We start from the raw sequence: 24,305 nt of genomic DNA, 5'->3' as shown, positions 1-24,305 counted from the left end.
TGAAAGTGATAGGGAATGTTGACAGAGCAGTTGGTAAAGTATATGGGATCCTGAGATTCATGAAAGGAAACATAGAGTACTAAAACAGGGACATCATGTTGAACCTGTACAAAATACTGGTTAGGCCACAAATGGAATCTTGTGCCCAGTTCTGGTAGTCTAACTTCAGGAAAGATGTGAAGGCTCTGGAAATGATGACTTAAGATTTTGCACAAAGAACACGGAGAGGATGTGAGGATAAACGTTCTTATCCAGAGAGTAGTTCTGATCTGGAACTCACTGCCTTGTAGAGGTGTGGAAACTGAATCCATCAGGGCGTTCAAAAGGGAATTCGACAAGAACTCTAAAAAGGTGCATTTGCAGAACTGGAGGGAAAGAGTGGTAAATATGGACTGACGGGATCGGTGCATAATGAGCCAGTATAGATTTGATGGGCAGGATGGTCTCCTTCTGTGCCATAATAACTATGATCTTTGATCTATTGCACTAACACCAAAAAAATGGGCAAGTTATTTATATCACACCAATAATGAATGAAGAACTAAAGGAACCATTAAATCTAACAAACAGGACATGGAAGTATTTAGATGCCATAAGAGAAGGAGACCAAAGGAAAAAGAAGATACTAGAGAAGTTTTAAAAAATCAGGAGGCAAATAGAAAATTTAAAAGTCAGACTATGAAGGAATGTACAAAGAAATGATAAAGTGTTCTATTAAAACTAAATTAATAATGTGAAAATTCAAGTAGGGATAAGACCACCAAAGGGTAAGCAAGATAAACTCGCAGGTAATGACAGTGAAATGACAGTATTGAACAATTACTTAGGCTCAGTTTTTACTAAAGAAGATAACAAAACAGACACATCAATCCAGGATATTAATATTAAAAAGAATATTAATAGAGTTGTGATAGAAGAGGAGAAAATAATTGGCAAACTTACAAAGCTACAAGAGAGTGAGACGCCAGGTCTGGTTTGCGTGCAATGTTATAGACCCCAGGCAACTGCAGGAAAGATTCCAAAATCACAAATTCAATCCCCATAAAGAGGAGGCAGTGCCAAAAGTGGTGAACAGCTGATATTTCTATAACCAAAAAAGGGATAAAGCAAAACTTGGGAAATATAAACCGGTCATATCGATATTAGTTTGACATCAGCCTAATGAATAAATACAGGAATCTATAGCAAAACGATAGTAAAGCATTTACTGGCAGAAAGTATAATCCAAAGAATTTGGTTTCTGAAATACTGTCATGCTTAACTAACCCAACAGAATTCTTTGTTGAGGTAATGTGTAGAGTGGACAAGGTTAATGCAGTCATTAACATATACATGGATTTTTAAAAGGCCCTCAACACCAGACAGTAAACTCATGACAAAGGTCAGAGCATGTGGAGTTGGGAGATAAATAACCAGTTAGATTACATATTAGGTAATCAGTATAAAGCAGAAAGAATGGGGTAAGGGATAGTTATGCAGATTACAGGAAAGCAGAAGCAGAGTTCCATACGGATCAGTGCTGGGATCAATGGGCCAGATTGTGCTGACAGCTACTGGGTGGTTTGGTCAGCAACCACTGTCCGCAGGTTCTAGACTTTGGGCGCTACAGCACAACAGTATGTAACTTACTGGAGGTTAGACAGTGGCACATCTGACCTCCCAATGCACCAAATGTTCAGCAGTGAGTCCAGGGGCAGTTCCTTATTTTACTGAGTCGAGGGTCTAGATAGATTTTCTATCTGGATCCTTAACTTCACGTCGGCCTTAGTAGGCACACGAGCAGTGACTCTATTCATTTCAATGGACATCAGTAAAAAGTGAGTGCAGATAAGTGATTTGTCTTTAATAATTTCAATTAATATTAATGTTTTCATTAACTTATATAAATTGTGTGCTTTTAAATTTTTTTAATTATGTAAATTTATTTCAACTAGTTCTAGTTCTCTCTGATCATCAGACACATTTAGAGAGAGTGGAAAAGGCCTTGGACAGCAGCAGTTGTCAGAAGGCCATCAGCGTGATCAGGGGGTGCGGGCACCTCTGATCGGCAGTGCCATGAAGAGCAATTGGTAATGTCCTGCCCACGCGTCAGCTCATCTCAGATTACTGCAGTGGTGAAGGTAGAGATGAGCTGGGAGTCTGCCTCCCACTGCACACTATAATCAGATTATAGCCATGTACTGCAAAGATATCAGTTACAAGTGAGTGAGGGGCTGCCTTACTGACCATGGTGTGTATTAGGCTGTTTCAAATATTGAAGTACTTATGGAATGAGACAAATCTCCCAGTGCAGAAAGACTCATTAATGCCACTCCATTCTGCAACCATCCACCATTGTGGATGCTGTTCAATGAAGAAGTACAAACGTACTGCGCACTTTGTATCCAGCACTTTGTTTTATTTTAAATTTTTAATCAGTATTTAAATTACTTAAAGCCATTTAATCTCTTTTTAAGTATTTTTGATTATCAGAGACATTTAAAAACAATTGAAGTTTGACAGGAAAAGGCCATCAAGGTAGTTCAGAGGTGGAGCCTTGGGATCTGCTGCCTGTTCCTCTTTGTGTGATCCTGATCGCCATGGCAGCCAGACTGAGGATGACTGGAACCACAGAGATGCATAGGGCAAGTGAATAGTGTGAGGATGGGCGGGAGGGGCTGCAGTGGTGGTGGGGGGCAATACAGGCATCGGACGAGATTGAGCCCATTGATAACGTCATTAATAAAGTACTTACACTGTTAATTACCAGGCTTATCCTCCAACCTCCCAGCTGACATGGATATGATTAACAATGTGTATGTTATAATAAGTTTTTTTTCAACCAGATCTGGCCCACTATTAAACAATGGCAGTTGTTGCAGTCTGCCCAAGGAAAAGCAGTGAATTTGTATCTCATATATTTATATCAGAGTATTTGTTGTACCATACACTTGGAGTCACAAACTGGGAGACCTGCTGCACTGGAATTGTAGTGCTGGTGCTGATTAATGGTTGAATTTAACTTTATAACAATGCCATACAAACAAATTTGATGATGCCCTCAGTGGCGAACATCATCATTTCTCTTAAACCATTCATATTGTTGGAATTATATAAAAAGAGAAAAATAAAATAGATCATATGTTGGAAAATATACTATGTTGTTTGCTACTTAGGTGAAATGAAAATGTTTATTAATCAAGATAATCTTTAAATATGAGCTTCAGTGGCACAATCAGTTAGCACGCGGCACTTATACAGCAGTACAGAGTCAGCAATGCCGAGGTTGTGAGTTCGAGTTTCACCTGGAGCGTATGTTTTGGACAGGCATGGTAGTGTAGCGGTTAGCATAACACTATTACAGTGCCAGCGACCCGGGTTCGATTCCGGCCGCCATCTGTAAGGAGTTTGTACGTTCTCCCCGTGTCTGTGTGGGTTTCCTCCGGGTGCTCCAGTTTCCTCCCACATTCCAAAGACGTTAGGGTTAGGAAGTTGTGGCCATACTATGTTGGCGCCGGAAGCGTGGTGACACTTGGGGGCTGCCCCCAGAACACTCTACACAAAAGATGCATTTCACTGTGTGTTTTGATGTACATGTGACTAATAAAGATGTTTTATCTTACCTTATATTTTAATTGTACTTAAATCTAATCCAATTATAGCCATTCATTACATGGTGTTAGTTACAAATGAATGAAGGAGCTGCATCATTTCTTGTCCCTAATCATCATGTGCATGAGGCTATTGCAAATATTAAAGTACTTACAGAATCAGAAAATCTTACAGCAAAGATTGAGATCGTTCGTGCCAGCACCCTCTGCTGATGGTATTGATTTCTGCTGGGTTATGACTCCACAGATGCAATGCTTCTCTCATGATCCAAGAGACTGAGCTTAGGCAGTTTGTCATCAGGCTACTTTGCTTCAGAGAGTACCAAAGCTAAAACCATTCCATTCTTATCCAACACTCTGGGAAGGACACCCCAGCTGGGGTCTAAGAACACCCAGACAACTCAGTGCACACCCCATCCCTTCTGTAGGCTGAGAGTCCTGAAGCTAATTATAACATTAACTGCATTCCAAGCTGAGCTGAGAACCCAGACTGAAGATTAAGTATGGTCCAATTGGTTGGCACCACACAGCAGAAGTAAAGAAAGATTAGTTCTCATGGTGTAAATTTGCTTTTTCCTCCATGATTTATTCCACCCTGCATTTGATTCATCATGCCACATAGAAGAAGTTTCCTTCCACACTATGCTACCAGTCCAGAGTGGCTGCCCTTTGCTTCATTATTTTCCCATTCCGCACTTTCACCTTTGTATCTCTCCATGCCAGTCTGGCCAGGTATGAGAATTTATTTAAGAAAAAGTCACCAGCAGGAGCCACATCTTTAGCTGATTAACTGGCCATCCTGGACAATCTATGATCATCAGATAGGAAGAAATTTTACCACCAAAAGACTACTTTCTAAATTAAATAACATTTTAAACACTGAATATTTTAGTCAAATTGGCTATGTATCTGAACTCTTACAGCGAACACTTTCTTGTGCACAAGAATGGAGCTGCTGATTGAGGTTTGTCAAATGTCCAATCTCGTCCTGTGGCCCAAGTAGGGCACACAATCCTGTCAAGGGATGTAAGTAGAGGCTTGGTTTCCTGGTATAGTTGCTCCTCAGGTAGGGTGTTGTGTGTGTGTGTGTGTGTGTGTGTGTGTGTGTGTGTGTGTGTGTGTGTGTGTGTGTGTGTGTGTGTGTGTGTGTGTCTGTCTGTCTGTCTGTCTGTCTGTGTTTGTGTGTGTATGTGTCTGTGTGTGTGTGTGTGGTGTCTGCATGGTGTGTGTGTGTGTGTGTGTGTGTGTGTGTGTGTGTGTGTGGTGTATGTGTTGTGGGAGTGTGAATGGAAGATAAATTAGAAAGGTGCTCTGCCTTGTTTTAAACCTCCTTCCCAGCTTTCGCTTGTATTGACCCAAACTGATGGATAGAAGCATCTGTGCTCGAATGATCACGTCTGTCTCATCCTGTTACAGTGTGTCACTTTGGACAGCTTAGATGAAATGTTCTGAGGTGAGGTGCATTCTGACTCCTGATGTCTAGAATATATCATGTACATTGAAGTTATCGCATACTTTTTCTGCAAGGCATGCCGCTGCTTGTACTTGTCAGCTTAGTTTGACAGAAGCCACTGTTCAAGACTGATGAAGCACTCCCAGTGTGCTTGCAACCAGAAACTTAACAAGACTTGGCTTCCAGTGCTAACCGACATGAGTATATATTTGTGTACGGCAATATAAACTGGAATACTTCTGAAAAAAGATCTTCAGTGTAACTCAAAGTTATGGAATTTTCAAACAAAAATATGAAATTAAAAATCTTTTGGGTAATGCCTTTTTATACTATGGCCAATGAGCTATAAGTAAATCCATTGCCTACTGAAGGCAAAGTAGCTGAGTTCTGAAAGATACAGGAATGTACTGTGAATAGGTTGCTGCAATCCATTAGCCAGAATAGGTTTTCTTTTTCTTCATTCAACTGTAATAAATCTTTCAGGAATCCTGTTAGCTGTCTTTAAGTGAACAAAATCTCATGCTAATACTCAAATGCCCATGATTTCCAATGGTTCAAGGTATACTGAGTTTGAGGGGGAATTTAAATGCTTAAGTTTTGAGGATGCCGTCTGTACTCTTGTTGTACCTTTAAACATGGGGAAAATGTTATACACCGGTGCCCTGCTTAGTGCTACCATACAGAGCGCTGAGTTGTTTTAGCACTCTAGTTCTCCAGGAACATACACCCGCTATACATAAGACATTCACTCAGACTGCATACTGAGCACTACTGTGTCAGAAGCTGGGTGCAGGGAACTGGTGTCATCCCTGCCAGAATCACTCATGGTTCAGTGGTGAGAGGCTGCCTGTGAGGGCTCGTGTTGAGCAGGCTGGGACCAGTGTGGTGGCCACTCATTGCTGAGATGTGGGACTCCAGACTGCACTATGGGTGGCACAGAGAGTGTGGGTCACTGGTGGGGACTGACAGCACCTGGCTCATGAGATGACACCCAGATCCTCTTACCTTCTCTTGTTGGACATGATGGAACCTGACGTTTCCTTTTTTCTTTGTTTAGCTGCACAGTTCTCCCCAGCCCAGTTATTTCCCTATGGTAACAAGGTCAACAGTATGTTGGCCATTGATCTTGTTACCTAGAGGGTGGAAAGGATAGTTGTTAGTGACAGGTTCACAATACAGGTCCTTCCTGGGTTACGGGCGCCTCGTACATTCGAACAAGCATTTGAGTGACTGACAGGACAGATGAGAATGGATTTGCCGGCTGCTGCGCGGTGCAGGCATCTTCTGCTGGATGGGAACGATGCACTTCCACGTGCCTTCTCTCCCTACACCACCTCTCCCCCCGTCCCCTGCCCCCCTGCCAATAACAATCAGGGGCGGGGTCGAGCCGAGCAGAGCTGGGAGCACTGAGCAGACTCGCTCGCTCAGTCACTGTGTCAGTGAGGGTGACTGGTGGCCGCTCTTCCCACACCTACTCACTCTCCTGCCACAGCTGTTTCCACGATCCTCTCCCACACATGGTCTATGTTCATCTCCAACACAAACAGTTTGAGTTAGGAACAGTTCTCAGGAACAGAACCCTGTCATAACCTGGGGACTGCCTGCATAATGCATCTCCCTATATAATCCTATAATGATCTATTTTAGCACTGATAAGATAAGATAAGATGAGATTATTTATTAATCACACGTACATTGAAACACACAGTGAAATACACCTTTTGTGTAGAGTGTTCTGGAGGCAGCCCGCAAGTGTCGCCACGCTTCCGGCGCCAACATAGCATGGCCACAACTTCCTAACCTGTACATCTTTGGAACGTGGAAGGAAACCGGAGCACCCGGAGGAAACCCACACAGACACGGGGAGAACGTACAAATTCCTTACACACAGTGGGGGGAATCGAACCTGGGTCGCTGGCACTGTAATAGCGTTATGCTAACTGCTGCACTCTGAGGTACCATGTAATATTTGATTTTCTGAACAGGTTTTTGGCTCTGCTGATTTCTAGAACTCTAGAGTCAGCTATTCAATGTTTGATTTATCAAGAATCCCAAAACAGGGTATACAAGAGACTGGCTCAATGGGAACCAATCCTATTTTATGCAGATCACCACCCATCCTCTTGTATAAGCTTCACCTGGAGTATTGTGTACAGTTTAGGTCACTCTGTTGTAGGAAAGACAACATTAAGCTGGAAAGACTGCAAAAAAAATTTATGAGAATGTTGTCAGGACTCAAGGGCCTGAGTTATAGGGAGAGGTTGGGTAAGCTAGGACTTTATTCACTGGAGCGTGGGATACTGAGGGGTGAATTTCTAAAGGTGTATAAAACTGTGAGGGACATAGATAGGGTGAATGCACATCTTTTTCCTGGGGAAAGGGAAACAAAAACTAGAGGACATAGGTTTAAGGTGAGAAGGGAAAGATTTAAAAGGAACCTGAGGGGCAACTTCTTGGGTTGCCATGGGAAGTGGTTGAAGCAGGTACAATAACAATGCTTAAAAGACATTTGCACAGGTACGTGGAAGGGAAAGGTTTAGAGGGATAAGGGCCAAATGCAGGCCTATGGGACTAGCTCAGATGGGCATTTTGATCAGGAAAGACGAATTGGGCCAAAGGGCCTGTTTCTATAGCTCTGTGACAAAGTAGGCCATCATATCCAGGGCCTCTAGCCTGTTCTGCCTTAATGAAGCATAATGCCAAATATTTGCCTTGTCCCTATATTCATTCATCTCTTGGTTTAACAAAAATCTGTCTCAGACTTTAAAGTAACAATCAGCCTAGCATCAATTGTCATTTTTGGAAGAGAGTTCCACATTTCTATCACCCTGTGCACGTAGAGCTCTTTCCTAAGTTTGTAACCCCTTCCTAATAATTTAACTCTTGCAGATCCGGAGCATGTTGATAGTTCCATGCTGCATTTTCTACAAGGCCAGCATATTGTTCAAAAAGAGTGGTGCTCAGAAGTGTTCACTATACTCCAGCTGTAGTCTATCCATGGCTTTCACAGTATAATCTCTGTTCCTTTTGTACTCAAAGCCTCTAAACATAATGGACAGCTTTTGATTATCTTCCAAACAAGTCCAGAACATTTTAATTATCAACATACATTTACCCCCTTCAACCTCCAAATTTTTGTAATTTTCCACCATTTAGGAAACATTCCATTCTATTTATGTCCAGGTGGATGATTTCCACCTGGCAAAGCTTCCTCCAATCACTTAGTCAACTAATCTCTAATTTTGCACTTCCATCCATGCTGCTTCTAATGCTGCCAATCTTTCAATGGCCACTTCCATGCTAGTAATCGCACTTTTATGTGTTTTTTACTTCTTTTGGTTTTATGTTTTCCCTTACCTCGAAACCATCCATGACTTTTTTTTGGCAAAGAGAGCTCTTTCCCCTGAGGGATGTACATTGGTTTTGTATCACTTGTTGGTTCAAAGTTCCACGTTCCACCTAATTTATCCTTTCAGTCTGGTCCAGCTCACATGAAACCTGCCCCAATTGTTCTTTCACACGCTGTTGTCATTGCTCCAAGTGATGAAGCCCCAACTATCTAAACCTTTCTTTCAGTCACATGTATATAAAAACTTTGGTTAGGCCACACTTGGAGTATTGTATGCAGTCCTGGTTGCCCCATTACACAAAGGCTGTGGAGGCTTTGGGGAGGGTGCAGAAGAGGTTTACCAGGATACCGCCTGGATTAGAGGGTGTGAGCTATAAGGGGAGGTTGGCCAAACTTGGGTTGCTTTCTCTGGAGCGTCGGAGGCTGAAGGGAGACCCGATAGAAGTTTATGATTATAAGTGGCATAGGTAGGGTAGACAGTCAGAATCATTTTCCCAGTGTAGAAATGTCGAATACCAGAGGACATGCATTTAAGGTGAGAGGGGGAAAGTTTAAGGGAGATGTGTTTTTTTACACAGAGTGGTAGGTGCCTGGAACAGGCTGCCGGGGGGGAGTGGTGGAAGTAGATACGATAGTGGCATTTAAAAGGCTATTAGATGGACACATGAATATGCAGGGAATTGAGGGATATGGATCACGTGCAGGCAGAAGAGAATTAGTTTAATTTGGCATCATGTTCAGCACAGGCATTGTGGACCAAAAGGTCTGTTCCTGTACTGTTCTTTGTTCTATGTTCACTTGAGAGTCATAGAGCCATACAGCATTGAAACAGGCCCAACTGGTCCATGCTGATCAAGATGCTCCATCCAGGCTAGTCCCATTTGCCAGCATTTGGCCCATAACCTTCTAGACCTTTCCTATCCATGTACCTATCCAACTGTCTTTTAAAAGTTGTTATTGTACCTGCCTCAACCATTTCCTCTGGCAGCTCATTCCATATACATACCACCCTTTGTGTAAAAAAGTTGCCCCTCAACTTTCTATTAAATCCTTCCCTTCTTTCTACCCTGCGAAAACAATTCTGACTGTCTACCCTACCTATGCCACTTATAATCTTATAAACTTCTATCACGTCTTCCCTCAGCCTCCAACGCTCCAGAGAAAGCAACCCAAGTTTGTCCAACTTCCCCTTATAGCTCACACCCTCTTGATTCCTCAACCCTGGGAAAAAGACTTGAATTGAATTGGTTTATTATTGCACCGAAATACAATGAAAAACTTTGTTGACTGATGAAGGCCAGCTGCCAACAGCTTTCTTCACCACCCTGTCTACCTGTGACTCCACTTGTCAAGGAACCATGTACTTGAACTCCAAGGGTCCCCTGTTCTACAGCACTCCCTAGAGCTCTACCATTCATGGTGAAAGTCCCAACTTAATTTGACTTTCTAAAATGCAACACCTCACACTCACCTGAATTAAACCCCATTTGCCATTCCTCGGCCCACTTACTCAGCTGATCAAGATCCCCCTGTAATTTTTGATAACCTTCTTCACTGTCCATTATACCGCCAAGTTTAGTATCACCTGCAAACTTACTAATCATGTCTTGTACATTCTTATCCAAATTGTTGATATAGATGACTTTCTTTTGCTAAATATCCTCAAATCAACTGGTAAATAATAATCCAGATATTATAAACCTGTAAGATCCTGTTCTTTAACTCCTAGTTCCTGATATTCTCCAAACAAACGTCTTATGTAGTTGGTTCCCTGTGAACGTAGAATGACTGGATCCTTTTCTACTGCCTCCACTATCCCTTCAAGCCATTTTAATATCCCTCACCTTAGCACCAATGAGACTCCCAATATTATTTATAAATGATGTTGAGTGCTGATTATTAAATCCCTTACAAATTCCAAATTTTGCTTCCCTACCTTTTTTTTTCTTTGAACAGCCTTCTGCTCTAAAAAAACTCGCAGTTCTTCTGGCATGTTTTATCCACAGCAAAAAACAAACTGCTGGTGGAACACAGCAGCATTGGAACCCAAGTTCCTCCAGCAGTTAGTTTTTTTTTGCTCCAGATTGCAGCATCTGCAGTCTCTTGTGCCTCAGTTTTATCCATACCCTCATAGATGGCGAGTACATTACACCTATTGAAGAGGATCCATTTCAAAATTTCCTCATAATCTGCTTCAGCTGGATTCCAATGCTCTTTCCATTACTGGTCACACCATTCTGATCCTGCACCTCTGTATGATGTATGACCATGATCTGAAGCAGGTTATCAGATTCTCCTCCCACATCATTATGTGCCTGAGGGTCCCCAAGTGGTTGTCCAGCTCAGTGACAGAGAGTTCTACATGGGAACCTTAGACAGATTTGCCACAACAGTATTGTTGTCTTCAAACTTCCATATTCTACAGCCCAGACAAAAAACCTGCTCCACTGTAACTAAAGTACTTACAGTTAAAATTAACCTGTAGGTTCATTTTAGCTTTAAGGCCGTTTAAGGCAAACTCAAATTCTAACCACTAACAAAAAAACTAAATACCAAATACATCAACCATCAAAACAACCACATTTACTAATCATTAAAAATAAGCAATAACTGAACTATTGAATGTAACCATTCCTCATGCTGTATAAGGCTATGATGTTACCTTTCCAGTCCTGCCTGTTGCTTGTACTCCAGTGGCATCTGCACTTCCTTCTCAGTGCTGGGTCTGCAGTTCCCCTCCACCGCTTCTGCTGCAGCTCTGCTCCACTGGAGTTCCTGCCGTTCCTCTTTGCAGAGATGTCTGCACCTCCCCCCAATAGTCTGTCTGCTGTTCCACTCCACAAGTGTGTTTGCAGCTCCTCTCCACTTTCTTTCCTTCCAATCTCTGCTGAAAACCTGCCCATATGGTGCATTCACCCTGTTGCCATATATTGAGGTTTAGCTTAACTTGGTGGTACAGACCATCGGCACCCTACAGCAACCATTATTTCTCTTTATGGCTTATATTGCCCCAGATTATTTTCAGAAGCTTAAATCTTCTTGCTCCTGGAGATTTGCAGGATATTCACTCCTGAAAGAATTAAACTTATTCTTCCTTAGGTGTTTGGGTATGTTGTTATTCACAGGAAAGGGACATCAGTGGACAGGCCAGCAGTTACTGGCCACCTATAATTGATCCTTGTGGCTTGCCCGGCCATTTCAATGGACAATTAGCTACAACCGCATTACCATGGGCCTGAGAACTATCAGACCAAATAATGATGCCAGATTCCACCCCCCCCCCCCCACAAGTGACAAAGTGAACTGGATGGGTTTTATTTCCATAATCACTCTCACAGATGCCACTTTTAAAAATCTTGACATTTATTTAATTAACTGAATTTAAAACCCTGACTGCCCAGGTGAGCACATGGTTCTGGATCATGAGTTGATTCAAGGTAAGTTCTGAGGAAGGCTCTCTGACCCGAAACCTTGACTGGTTTCTCATATGTGTCTTCTCCAACAAGGACGCGGTGGTAACTGGATTTGTACACTTGCAGAACTAATAACGTGGCAGTGCCTGATAGCCGATATCTCATCTTACATTACAGCACAGCAGAAGTTGTGGTAGAAGTTCAGACTCCCACCAACTAATCTCTGCCTGCTGCTCAGCGATCTCAGACCATGCCACCTTTATTCTGGGTTCCACTATTCAAATGGGCTTGCAGGGTCTCAGAGTAATCTGCCTTGAGGTTGCTGAGGTTACTGAGGACAGCTCACAGTGAGTAAAAGTGCCAGTGGATATGTTGTGGTCTGAAGCTGAGCCTTCCAAGTCTAGAAATGCTTGAGGTGTTTCTGCATTCTCCTCCACTGAAAGTCAGCAACCTTCTACCAGCAATGCTAGAACCATGAGGTTAGAGTTGCTTAAAGCAAATGGAAGACAGGCACTTAGAATATGTACAAGGGTAATTAATCGATATTAATATGTAATTTGGTGTGGTTTGAGTTACAAATTTAGTTGGAATATTAATTTTATGCTGGTTTTTAATTGAACATGTGTCATGGTTCGGAGTGCTGGTTCTTGATTCTGCCCCTTATCCCCATTGATGGGGCCTTGTTGTGCAGCACCTGGTTTCCATGCACTACTATTTGCCTAATGACACACACCTGAGTTCCATCAGGAGACTAGTATAAGAACCCTGGTTTCACAAACAGTGGTTGCCAGATTATTGGTCTATCTTTGGGTATGCTTTGTCTCCAGGCTGCTTAGAACTGTTAACTCTACAGCAGTCCCAGTTTTGTGGTTTCTCCTAGAAAATTCTCCTAGAAAACCCTGTTTCCATGTTGGGACTCCGTCTCAGAGTCCTGAGGCAAGATTCCTTTGGTTTGTCATTCTGCATTTGGTACCAAGGAGGCATCCTGACTCCAGTCTTGTCGTGGTGTTCTGCATTTGGGTTCTCTGTGATCTTGCTCTTCACGTGACATTGTGACAGCATATGTCTCGTCTTCCTTCTTGACCCACTCCACCATCTCTTCTTCCTCCTCAGCTGCTCAGAATTTGGCTGCTAACATTGGGTGAGCCCTGATGGTTTGGTGCTTGTGCTGCATATGGCAGACATTCGCCCTGCGAAGCACTTCAGGGCTCTTGTAGGGCTGTCCAGATCAAAAACACGATTGTGTGAGCGTGTCAGTAACCTGCAATTTTAGACTGCATGTGGCAAGGTGATGTTCATTATATCTACACCTATATTCACCTTGATTAAGGAAATGCATATCTTTGTTAATTGGAGACAGAAAATAAGAGTTTCACATTTATGATTACAATCTTTGGCGATGCAAATCTCCCACTGTTTAAACTAACAAAGAGAAGGTCTTGTCCTAATAAAGGTAGCTATGGATCTGTTTTTCACACTGGTGCAGGATCCCTCCTGCTTGGGGATAGGGCCGCTCGTCAGGATCATTCAGGGCACTGCAGCAGGGAGGTGACCTATAGTCAGGATAAAATATTAATGAGGCAGCTGAATTTTAATTTTGGTTAAATTCTTCTGACTTCAGGCTGTTAACTTTTTTCTAACTTGACTGGGCCAACAGTTCAGCTCAGCTGCACAAGAGCAAAAGCAAAAATAAAGAGAAGTTGAAAAAATATTCCCAGCTCTCAGTGGCAGCAATGATAGATGGTGAGTGTAGCTGTCCCCTTAAGAATAGCCTGAACATTAATGATAACTCATTCTGTTGGATGTATAGTCAGCTCTACATATCGTCTGCAGACACGTACACAGAGACACATACACACACTGAGGCATACACAGAGATACACACAAACACACACACACTCACAGAAGCACGTACACTGACAGACACACACATACATATTTGCATATACACATGCAGACACACATACAAATTTGCATATACGCACAGGCAGACATACACATACACAAAGAGGCGCGCACACACACACACACACACGCTGCCACATACCTTCATCTCCATGGTGGCATAAATAAACCTTGCTCCCACCTTCCCACTTCAATACTTCTGCCACCGTTGCTTATAGGAGTGTAGCAGCAATTGGAATAAATGGATTAAAAATGAAAATAAGACAAGGGAGAAGTGGATGAAAGTCTCTGTGAAATCAGGGGACTTGAAACATATTTCCTCCCTATAACTGCCTGGCCCTGTTATTGCACAACATCCCAGGCAGCTGGATGTTGCTGTACTACTTGCCCTTTGTGGAAGAGTTCTTCCAAGTAAACACCTTTAACCATGTCCATCAGGCAGTGATCAGTGTGGAATGACACTGTGGGACAGGGACAAGATGAATTCTTGTGGGTTTGTTCCCTCAGCAAATGGTCCAAGCCATCTCACCTCATGGCCAGATTTGACCAACAAGCACCAAGACCTCTCTTGGCTGGCGGTGAGACGTGCCCTCCCATTCAGAGCTTTCCTCTACAGATGACACATCACCCCAATGTATGCTGCCCTCAGGACAGCCGCGGTGGGGAAGAAAGGGTCACCCACCTTCTTGCAGACTGTGCATTTGCTAAGAAGGTGTGGAGAAGGATGCAAGGGTCCGTGTCCTGGTTCACCCCCTACAGCTGCGTAGCAGAGGACCCTCTGATCTACGGGCTGTTCCCGGGGACACACACCGAGACAGACATGAAGTGCTGCTGGAAGGTCATCAACTCGGTTAAGGACACCCTTTCGTCTGCCTGAAACTTGTTGGTCTTCCAGCACAGCGAGATGTCCGTAGGGGAATGCTGCCGACTGGCACATTCCAGGCTGCAGGAGTCCGTGCTGAGGGACGCACTGAAGCTCGGTGCAGCCAATGCTAAGGCTCTGTGGGGAAGGACCACAGTCTAGGCTCCTTCCACTACCACACATGGAGGGGCAGAGTTGGGTTGGGAAGCCCCTGGAGCAGTGAAAGGGGTTCACCTCAGGGAGTCATATGAGTGGCAATGGTGCTATGTTTGTTTGTGTTTTTTTTCCTCTTTAAAAGTTTACACTACTGAATGTAACAACCATGAATGTAATTTTTTTTGGCACTGTTTCTTCCTTTGTATATATTTCTTATTATGAATAAAGTTTGCTTTTGAAATAAAAAAAACTGTGCTAATAGGTCAATATGTTTATCAATAAGAGAGATCCTTGCAATCTGGTTCACTAGTAGGAATATCAAACATTTTCATGAAATATTTTAATCTGATACATTGCCTGAGAGCAGGACACCTTGTACACAACACCCTGCATTTTGGTTTGTCAGTAAAGAGCAGTGGAATTTCTTCAGATAGAGTACATTCACCATACTCTCTGGTTCATAGTTGAGAGGAGTGGAATGTATTCACAATATCCTGCAATCTGGTTCCATGAGAGAAAGTAGTGAATTATACACACAGCCCACATGGTTAACAACTGGGAAATTAATTTGCAGCTTCCCCACTCCCACAACGACAAAGTACAGTGCACTCATGGTCTTCTTCATAGATAGACGCTTGGGATGGAGGATGCACCACAGTGAAGAGTAGAAGATGAGTGCACGTGAATTCTTTCAACGTATGGCTGTCGCACACCAGCTCCAACACGGTCCCAACAGAGTTGGGTCTTAGTCTAAATTAGCACACACACTTACATGGACAGACACTCACAGACCACATGCAGAGCACTCAATACACACATACACACACACACACACACACACACACACACACACACACACACACACACACACACACACACACACACACACACACAAAAGGCCGAATCACACACATTTATCCACAGCCTCCCTCTTTCATCTCCAACCCCATCCCTTCCTAGTTTCCCCTCCCATCCATCTGACCCCTTCTCGCCCCCTTCCCTTGTCCAATATCCTAGTCTTCCTATCTGCCCTTTCCAGAAACACATTCCACCAGATCTCCTTCTTCTTACACCCCCTCCTCCTCGGCTCCCCACCCCACCCCCATGCTCCAGCCACCATCCAAGTTGTGGACCCTAAGCCCCCAACCACCACGATTTACATGCTTCATGGCATCATCCAACCCACCGCAGGAGTAACTCCAACCATCCTCCCACAGCAGTGCGAGTGGGTGAAGGAATTTCAGTGTTGGCTTTGCCAGTGGATGCAGGGGTGTGGGACCATTCACCTTACTCTGCCATCACTGTCCTGCTCAGGCTAATTTTGTCCCCTTCAGATTATTACCAAGTCTCAGGCCACCTGAGACCAGCACAGACAGCCAAAGGTGCAAGAAACCCTGGCACCTCTTTGCTCAGTGGCCTGTGTAACAGGCCTTCAAGATCAACAGCTGGAAGGCCTCAAGTGCCACCAATTTTGCAACACCATGTTCTGCATGACGTGTTTGAGTGAGTGACAATTTTTATACACATACTATTCTCACTTTCGGACTTTGCATTAAAGCCGCCAATACAGCATCAGAATAGTGATCAGTGCCCCTCAGTAGTCCCTTTGCTGATAGAACTGATTGACATTGACCATTTCTTACAGCCACAATCCACCCCCCCCCCCCCACCTTTAAGAGGTGCCAGGCTTTAATTAGTAAGGTACCTTAAGTGATCCCACTGATAATATGCAGCCAGTGAACAGTGTGGTCAGCACCAGAGTAATTGGGGACATGGTGATCACACCCAGCAATCTCTCTGATTGTTTCCAGGGACTGTCAACTTTATCAAACAACCCCTGGAGCTGCCCTGGACAAATGGGCTGAAAGTCTGCCTCCTGTGCCACTATAAGAAAAAAAGTAGCTAAGATATTGCCAAATGGTGTTTGGAATTAAAGGATTAAAATAATATTCCTCACCTTACTATTCACATCTCTCACCTTGATAAATAAATTAAATAATTGAAATAACTTCCCATATTATTGTAACACATTAAAAATAATTTGTGAAGTAATGAAGAATAAAAATTGGGGTTCTCCTATTGTCACAAGAGTTCTGGAAGCAAATCTAGAAGGCAGGTAAAGCTCTATGTGCTGCTGCCAATGCTAATTTATCGATCCTGAAGTGACGTTATTCAGAGAGTCAAGAGTGTGTACCATCGCTGCCAAATTGCCAAGACCACTGACAGTATCCTGAAATACTTATAATAGGAGTCAAATTCTTGGGAGTTGACATCTATCAGTACCCATAATCTAGCACAAGGTTTTTATAGTCTTCAAGGTGACAGGAAATAGAATATGTTTATAATAAAATTATATTCAGTCTCCTTCTCAAAGCTTATAGCCTGAGGATGAATGATGCTGTGTGTTTCTGTCATAGTCCAGGAGCTCCAATAAGTGCTAATATTATTTCCTTTCAGCACCATATTATTTTAATATACTATGTATTATAATTATTTAAAAAATTAACATGAGCGATACGTTAACAAGATATACCATGCACCACTGTGACAATAAGTCTCCAGAATACATAGCAGTGTTACCATGAACACTTTTTTAAGAAGTATTCAACTTGTGGTTAACCAAGTATTTAATTTGTCAATGATAGAACAGAACTTTTGCTGTTTCTCCTCAGTGTCTGAATCATCAAAACTAACTAAGTGGAAAATGTTATGGAAACTAAAGTCCAATTAGGTCGAAACTGTATTTCAGGATATTAAGAAAGTATCATTATTTCTGAAAATGTGTTTTAAATACTTGCTTCACTAATGAAGGAGCTATACATAATCTACATTACCTTTGAGCTTTCAATCACTATAATATCGACAATTCTTCCAACACTTTCTCTTTTTGTATCTTGCCAGTTCAGATTTCCATTTAAGTAATCCTTTATTGTAAGAATGAAATGAATGAAATAGCACACTGCATGGCAAATAGTGAACTCTTCTACCATTAGGGTATGTGTTGGGAATAGTATAGACTCCTCCCATACTGTACTATTCTCTTCCTGTGCTGATGAGTTTGTAGATTGGGATAAAATTACTTGCACTTAATGTGAGAAAATTTGGAGTACTAAAATAGTAGCATAGTTCTTAATTCCAACAAAGATTTTGAAATTATTTTCTACTGACTAAATAATAGTTTTTAATGAGCTTTGTTCATCAATTCATACCTTTGTTTTCATTGAGCTTCACCTTACCACAGTGACGACTACATCTGGTTCAGCTTATTATCTTCATGCCATGTACTGGGTCTATATACACCTTTAAGAACCATGTGTATTGTGTGGTAGAACTTTTGATAGATTTTTATATCAGACAATGCAATTAGTTGACTTTGGTCACCATCAATAAAAGGATGTTTGGTTAGTGTACAGCAATATAGAAAAGCCTACACATGTTACATTGGTGACTACTTTAGGAAATTGCTGGGGCTGTCGAGAAAGAGCAGTAAAGAAGGCAGATGGTGGATGTGGGGTGGGTTTGGCAGATATGTTGATAAGCTGGGGAAGGAGGAGAGGTCATAACTATTTTGCCATTACATAAAATGGATGGAGGTGTTCCTGAGAGCAAATAATATCATCCAGGTGCAGGGGAAAGCAAGAACAGAGCAACAGCCATTTGTGAGGAGGAGACAATAGTGCCCTAGTGATTGGACCCTAGACATACAAAATACCACAGACAAGATCACCCACAGGGATATTGGAAGAACTTTGAAGGGACATTTCACTCCAGCACCTTCAGAGGTTTTTGCAATTTACACATTCAGTTTGTGCAACCAAGGAGTAGAAGAAACAGGGAAATTACGTCACCAGGTTAAAGACATTGGCTGTAAGTGGCAACCTTCTGAATGTTTTGGATCAGGCAATGCAGGAATGTTTGGTGTACAAGCTGGCAAATGATAGAACTCAAGTAAAAGAGTTGGGCCTGCTGGATCTGCCATTCAGAATGCAGGTAGATTGTCACTGATGTAGAAAGGGCAATGAGCAATGTGCAAGTGTTTCACCTGGGAAGCAAACCCGGGAGTGGCGGTGTGGTCTTCCTCTTCATGCCTGAGTCACATGGATGCTACAAGCACCTTTTGCAATGCAGTAGGTTACACAAGTGTCAGAGTTGGGAATGCCATGAATCATGTGAGAGAGAGAGGAAGGATGCCTTGCTTTGGCTGTCATGGAAGCCTTCCAGCCTCAGATAGTCTGTTCAAGATAGTCTTAATTAATACTGAATAGAACACAACGCACAGGTGAACAGGTCTCTGAAGAGGACAACTGCTGTTAAGTACTGTAAGCCCTGTTTACCTTGGATGCAAGGAGGCAAATATGTGAATGGTCCTGTTGGGGCATCATCCACATGTTAGAATCAAAGAGCAAAGGGGTGGAGCTGGGTGCTGTAGGTCTCAACAACACATTGGCAGCTTCCTTATAAGTTGAACAATCAGTATGCTTATTGATACTGTATAATAGCAAATCCATCATTCAAAGAGCAAGATATGTCTGGGAAGTACCTCAAGCATTTTTTGTTGAGGCAGAGTACACCAGTGTTAGGCACCTCAGGAGTAAGCAGTTTTAAAAAGGACTGTGAGCTGTTTGGATGGTACAAGACAACCATTTCACCAGTGTTAACGCCACTGGAAAAATGGAAGTGAGAAGTTCAACACAGAATGTTATTGTGAATCCATTTCAGTTATTTTATGTTGTATTTAAGATTTAACTAATACAACAATTTAATGGATGTTGTAATGTAGCAATGGGTTTGTTATTTGTGCTTCAAGGGAGAGGATGCTGTATGTGCAGATATACTTTTATGAACTATGTGTAACATGTAATATGACTTTTGATACCCTGTTCTATCAGCCTCTGCTGTTGGTTGTTTGGCGTCAATAAAGAATGTTTGGTTGTAAGCCCTATCCTTGTTACTTGCCCTCCATGCTACCGTTATCAGGTCTGCAAAATTTCCCAAAAGTTTTGCAACCAATGGGTTATCTTTTGTAATATAGTGACTGTTACCATGCCAACAGACATGGGAGACAGGCTGGACATTGTAAGACTTCATAAACATCAAACTTTCTGATAATGGGTAGAAATTCATTCTCAGTTACCAGTACTAACAGACACATCTAGAAATTGGATTATGCCGTGCCACATTTTTGCAAGTTCTACAAATCACTTTAATGATAAGTAAGCAGAATGGAAAATCGGAGACTTGCTGGAGATTGCATAAAGACTCCTGCATGCTATCTACTCATCCAGGAGCATGCATTCACAGTGCCGGTAAAACCAGCTTCATTGCAACCTAAAAAGGATCTGCATTAACAAGTCTCAGTCTGGCATTGGTAACCCCTGGAAGTGATGTATTTACCTTGTATTCCCTCAACAACCCCACCACACCATCCAGCTGGTGACACCCAACCCTCCAATTCACAATGCTTGCTTGCACTTCCCCAACTCACTGATCTGCCAATACAATATACCCAGCCACTGACTACCAACCTCCCATGCCCTAACCATCATATTTCAACCCCTCATCTCAGCCCAGCCCAGTTTGCAGGCCCCCTGAAAACTCTTACAATCTCCTCACTACTGATGCCCCTGAATCCTACCCCAACTGGCAGAAGCAGTGTATTGTATGGTTCTAATATGCACTTTAACTTTGGTGACCAAGGATGAACTTTCACCCTGTCACTTTTGGCAGTGTTGGTTTAAGAAGAAAAGTTTATCAGGACCTTAAGCGAACCAGTTCCATTTTTTTAGAATAGTACCATGCAATATTTTTCATCCAAACCAAGATAGGTGTCTGATTATACCTCACCTGGATGTTGGCTGCTCTGTTAAGAGATAAGATAAGATATCTTTATTAGTCACATGAACATTGAAACACACGGTGAAATGCATCTTTTGTGTAGAGTGTTCTGGGGGCAGCCCGAAAGTGTCGCCACACTTCCAATGCCAACATAGCATATCCACAACTTTCTAACCCATATGTCTTTGGAATGTGAGAGGAAACCGGAGCACCTGGAGGAAACCCACGCAGACACAGGGACAACATATAAACTCCTTACAGGCAGTGGCCGGAATTGAACCCGGGTCACTGGCGCTGTAATAGCGTTACGCTGACCGCTTCTCCCCTGCTACTACACTGAAGTGTCTGCTCAAAGTCAAAGAGAATATTGAGTGATGCATCAATAGGTTTAATCTGACTGCGCAGCCATAGTTTTAAGGCAAAGTGGAGTTTTAGAAATAAGTGGAGTATAATAGATTTTGTTTTGCCAGTTTGAGATAAAGAAAATTCTTCTGCATCCAAGACTTGAAGCCACTCAAGTCATCAAGGAGCAAAGTAGTGGTGGAAGAATCAAGAGTGGCAGCAGAAAGTAAAGCTGGCATCACCACTACTTGTATGAAAGTTTTCCTCCCTACCAATGAATACCATCAGTGAGGGGTGACATTGAGTCAAAAAGAAAGGGAACAATGCTAAAGTTTTTATGCATGCCCAGTGCAAGTATAAGGATTGAAGGATAAACATCCATTCGAGAGATATAGACCAGGCAGCAACCAGAGAAGGACTGTGGGAGAGATAAAAATGTTAGGAGATTCATAAAGATGACCACAGATGGTTCTACTGAAGACTGAGAACTCCAGACACTGTAAATTTTACAGTGCATTGTTCAGTACTTTACACACTTGGTAATTTGGACCCAAACTGCAGAAGTTTGCATTTACAGTGTGATCTTCCCTTCACAGAGATCCACATTAGGAGCTGCTGTGCAAGCTACTCAGACATTGCTGGTATCTCTCTCTCTCTATTTGCATGCCACTGAAGTGATATCAAGTACAATGGCATATAGACTGACATCTTGATTGCTTAGGATCTCCATTGAGTGGGAATTCTGATACCAGCTGGTTCATGCTGTGGATGAGAGGGAAATATCCCCACTTGGCACAGCTTGAACAACCTTCCTAATATCATGATGAATGACTGGCCCATCAGGTTGCTTATTGCATGAAATTCATTCCCAGTCAGCAGCACTAAACATGCGATACGTTAGCAATAATGCATCCTACCATGAATGCAACATTCACTTCTAAATTTTGGAGCCAGACTGCAATGCACCATCACTACTCTGTCGCGTGTTCAGTGCCATTGACAAAAGAAAGATAGCTTTTCCACCTAGCTGAGCTATTGGCTCTGGAGCTGGTCAGCTGGAGTACAAGAATGCTTTGGTTCTTTCTAAAGGTGGCAGCACCCATCACACCACAATTCCATCCTTTGCAAAGAAATAAACAGAACAGTGAACAAGAGAATGTCATGAAGAATTTGCCAATATTAATTTCTGGGAATATGCTAAAAAGTACTTTTAATTTATACTCTTCAAAACACTTAGTATAAGAAACAGTCCTTTCAATGTCCAGAAACTGATTTGAGTTGCTGTGGTATTTATAACTGTGGAATTAGAGAACTCATATGCATAATCCCAAGTGTTTAATTAGATGGTTCTGTTTGAGTAATATTATTCTTTGACCAGTGCTGTCAGTGATCTGTTGCGTTCGGGTAATAAATCAGTTCATAAAGCATCAGCCATGAGTTACTAGAAGTGCAACTTAATTGAGCACTTAATCAAGCTCAATCTCTACAGAAAGTCCATCTTAAAATTTACAGGAATTTATGGACTTTACAAAAAACTTTAGCCATAGCTATATCATCATAGAATTATGACGATGGAGAAATAAAATGATAGTAAGTTAAAAACATTTCTTCAATTATTTCAAGCTAATGTTTATTGAATTCTAATAAATGGTCCATTAGTGTATGGGGAATACTGCTTGGATCTATGGACTGCTTACAAAAGATTGAGGGAACTTCACAAGTTTAATAGGTATTTTTTATTAACCTTTCCTTATATATTCAGATTTCCCTTTTTATTCCACAGTGGGTGCTTGCTGTATGCTTTAGCTGAAAGCCTGGGTGATGAGACGGTTGTGGAGCAGGGGAAAGAATGTTCTCACTGATTTGGTGGCATGTTTTGTTTCCAGAATGACAGACAAGGTGACATCTCCATCTCAGTTCTTCCTCTAATTTCCCAATGCAAAAAGTAATCGCAAGCAGCACCCTACATTATTCGATTAATCAACCTTTTCAGAATTAATGTCTCTTGTGTACAAAAGTTCAGATGAAAGTCTTCAGTGCAATTATAGTATGTCAATTTTGTCACTAAACGTTTGTTACTCTTAAAACTGCTTATGTCTACGAAAGCTATAATGACTGAAAAGAGAGCTTCCAATGTCGAGGAAGTTACATTAGCCACAACATCAACCTGAATGATATCAAGGCGCCAATCTTGCGACAGAACTCTTTGAGTCTGTGGGCAACAGCTATTTCAGTAACTGTGCCAGAGGACAACCTATCTAATGTGCCATCACCTCTCCTTTAATACGTACAGGATACATTTGCAAAGCATTGGTTAAAAAAAAATACATTCTCCTTTGCAAAAATGTAGAAAATTTTTAAGGAGTTAATACCCAAATAATTAAAACTTTCATTTTGTACTTTAACTGCACATCATTGTTGTTGGAAAATGTTTCTCATGTTCTACTTAGGAGCGAAAAAGTAATTATAGTCACCCAGCGAGATCGGGGTGCTGACCTCCTAGAGTGCTGTGTGTGACACACAGTAAAACGATCACGTATCTATTTCTGTGGCAGCTTATAACATCAAATCGCCAAGGATCAGGGGAAAATACATTGCGATCTGGTAAGTGGCAGAAGTTAATAATTAGTGACAATGATTGACAGGTATGCTCCATCTGCTGCACTGCAGCCGGAGAGCATACATTCAGCAACTGTCTCTAGGCAAAATTAATTCCTCTGGGAAAGAAAAAGACTATGATTGACAGCTACCTTGGAGACAGATCGAGCCACAATGTCGTTGCCAGTAATGACTTTTGTGTGTAAACATCTGAGCAGGAGAATGGGTGTGCAGATTAGTAGGCTAGCCACCAATTAATATATTTTTTTAAATAGTTATTCTCCTAAAGTCCTTAATTTACCACTCCCAAAGTTTTAATTTATTGTTTTTAAGCTTTTATTTCTGAAGCCTTCCCCATTTCATTATGAAGCAAAATATTTAAGAATCTTTATACCTTAGCACATTCCTGAGAAAGATGCTGAAGCTGAATAACAAGTAAATCTGTAAAAATAGCCTTATGGTTTGCGTTGGATTTACTTTTCACTGCACCACTGCTTTGGGAATCCAACTTCCACCAAATGAATCAACTTGCATATGGTTTAAAACAGTGAAAACTTGAGCCAATATGCACAATTAATTCTCAGAATAAACTGCTTACTTTAGTAAAATGATCCACCTACACAACAAAACGCATTGCAGTTGTTTTGTCCATTGTGAATATACATGTTGCTGGCAACAATGGTTGATTACATGTCGCACTTGGATGGAAGTAATTGACAAGCAAAGATATTTTCCTGCTTGTTTGGTGTTGATTTGGCTGCCTAATGCTCCCATCCCAGTTGATTTAGGTAGTGATTTGTTA

This window comes from Pristis pectinata, chromosome 22, assembly GCF_009764475.1.
Source record: "Pristis pectinata isolate sPriPec2 chromosome 22, sPriPec2.1.pri, whole genome shotgun sequence".
Lineage (NCBI taxonomy): Eukaryota > Metazoa > Chordata > Chondrichthyes > Rhinopristiformes > Pristidae > Pristis > Pristis pectinata.
Note: the sequence above shows the minus strand (reverse complement) of the source record.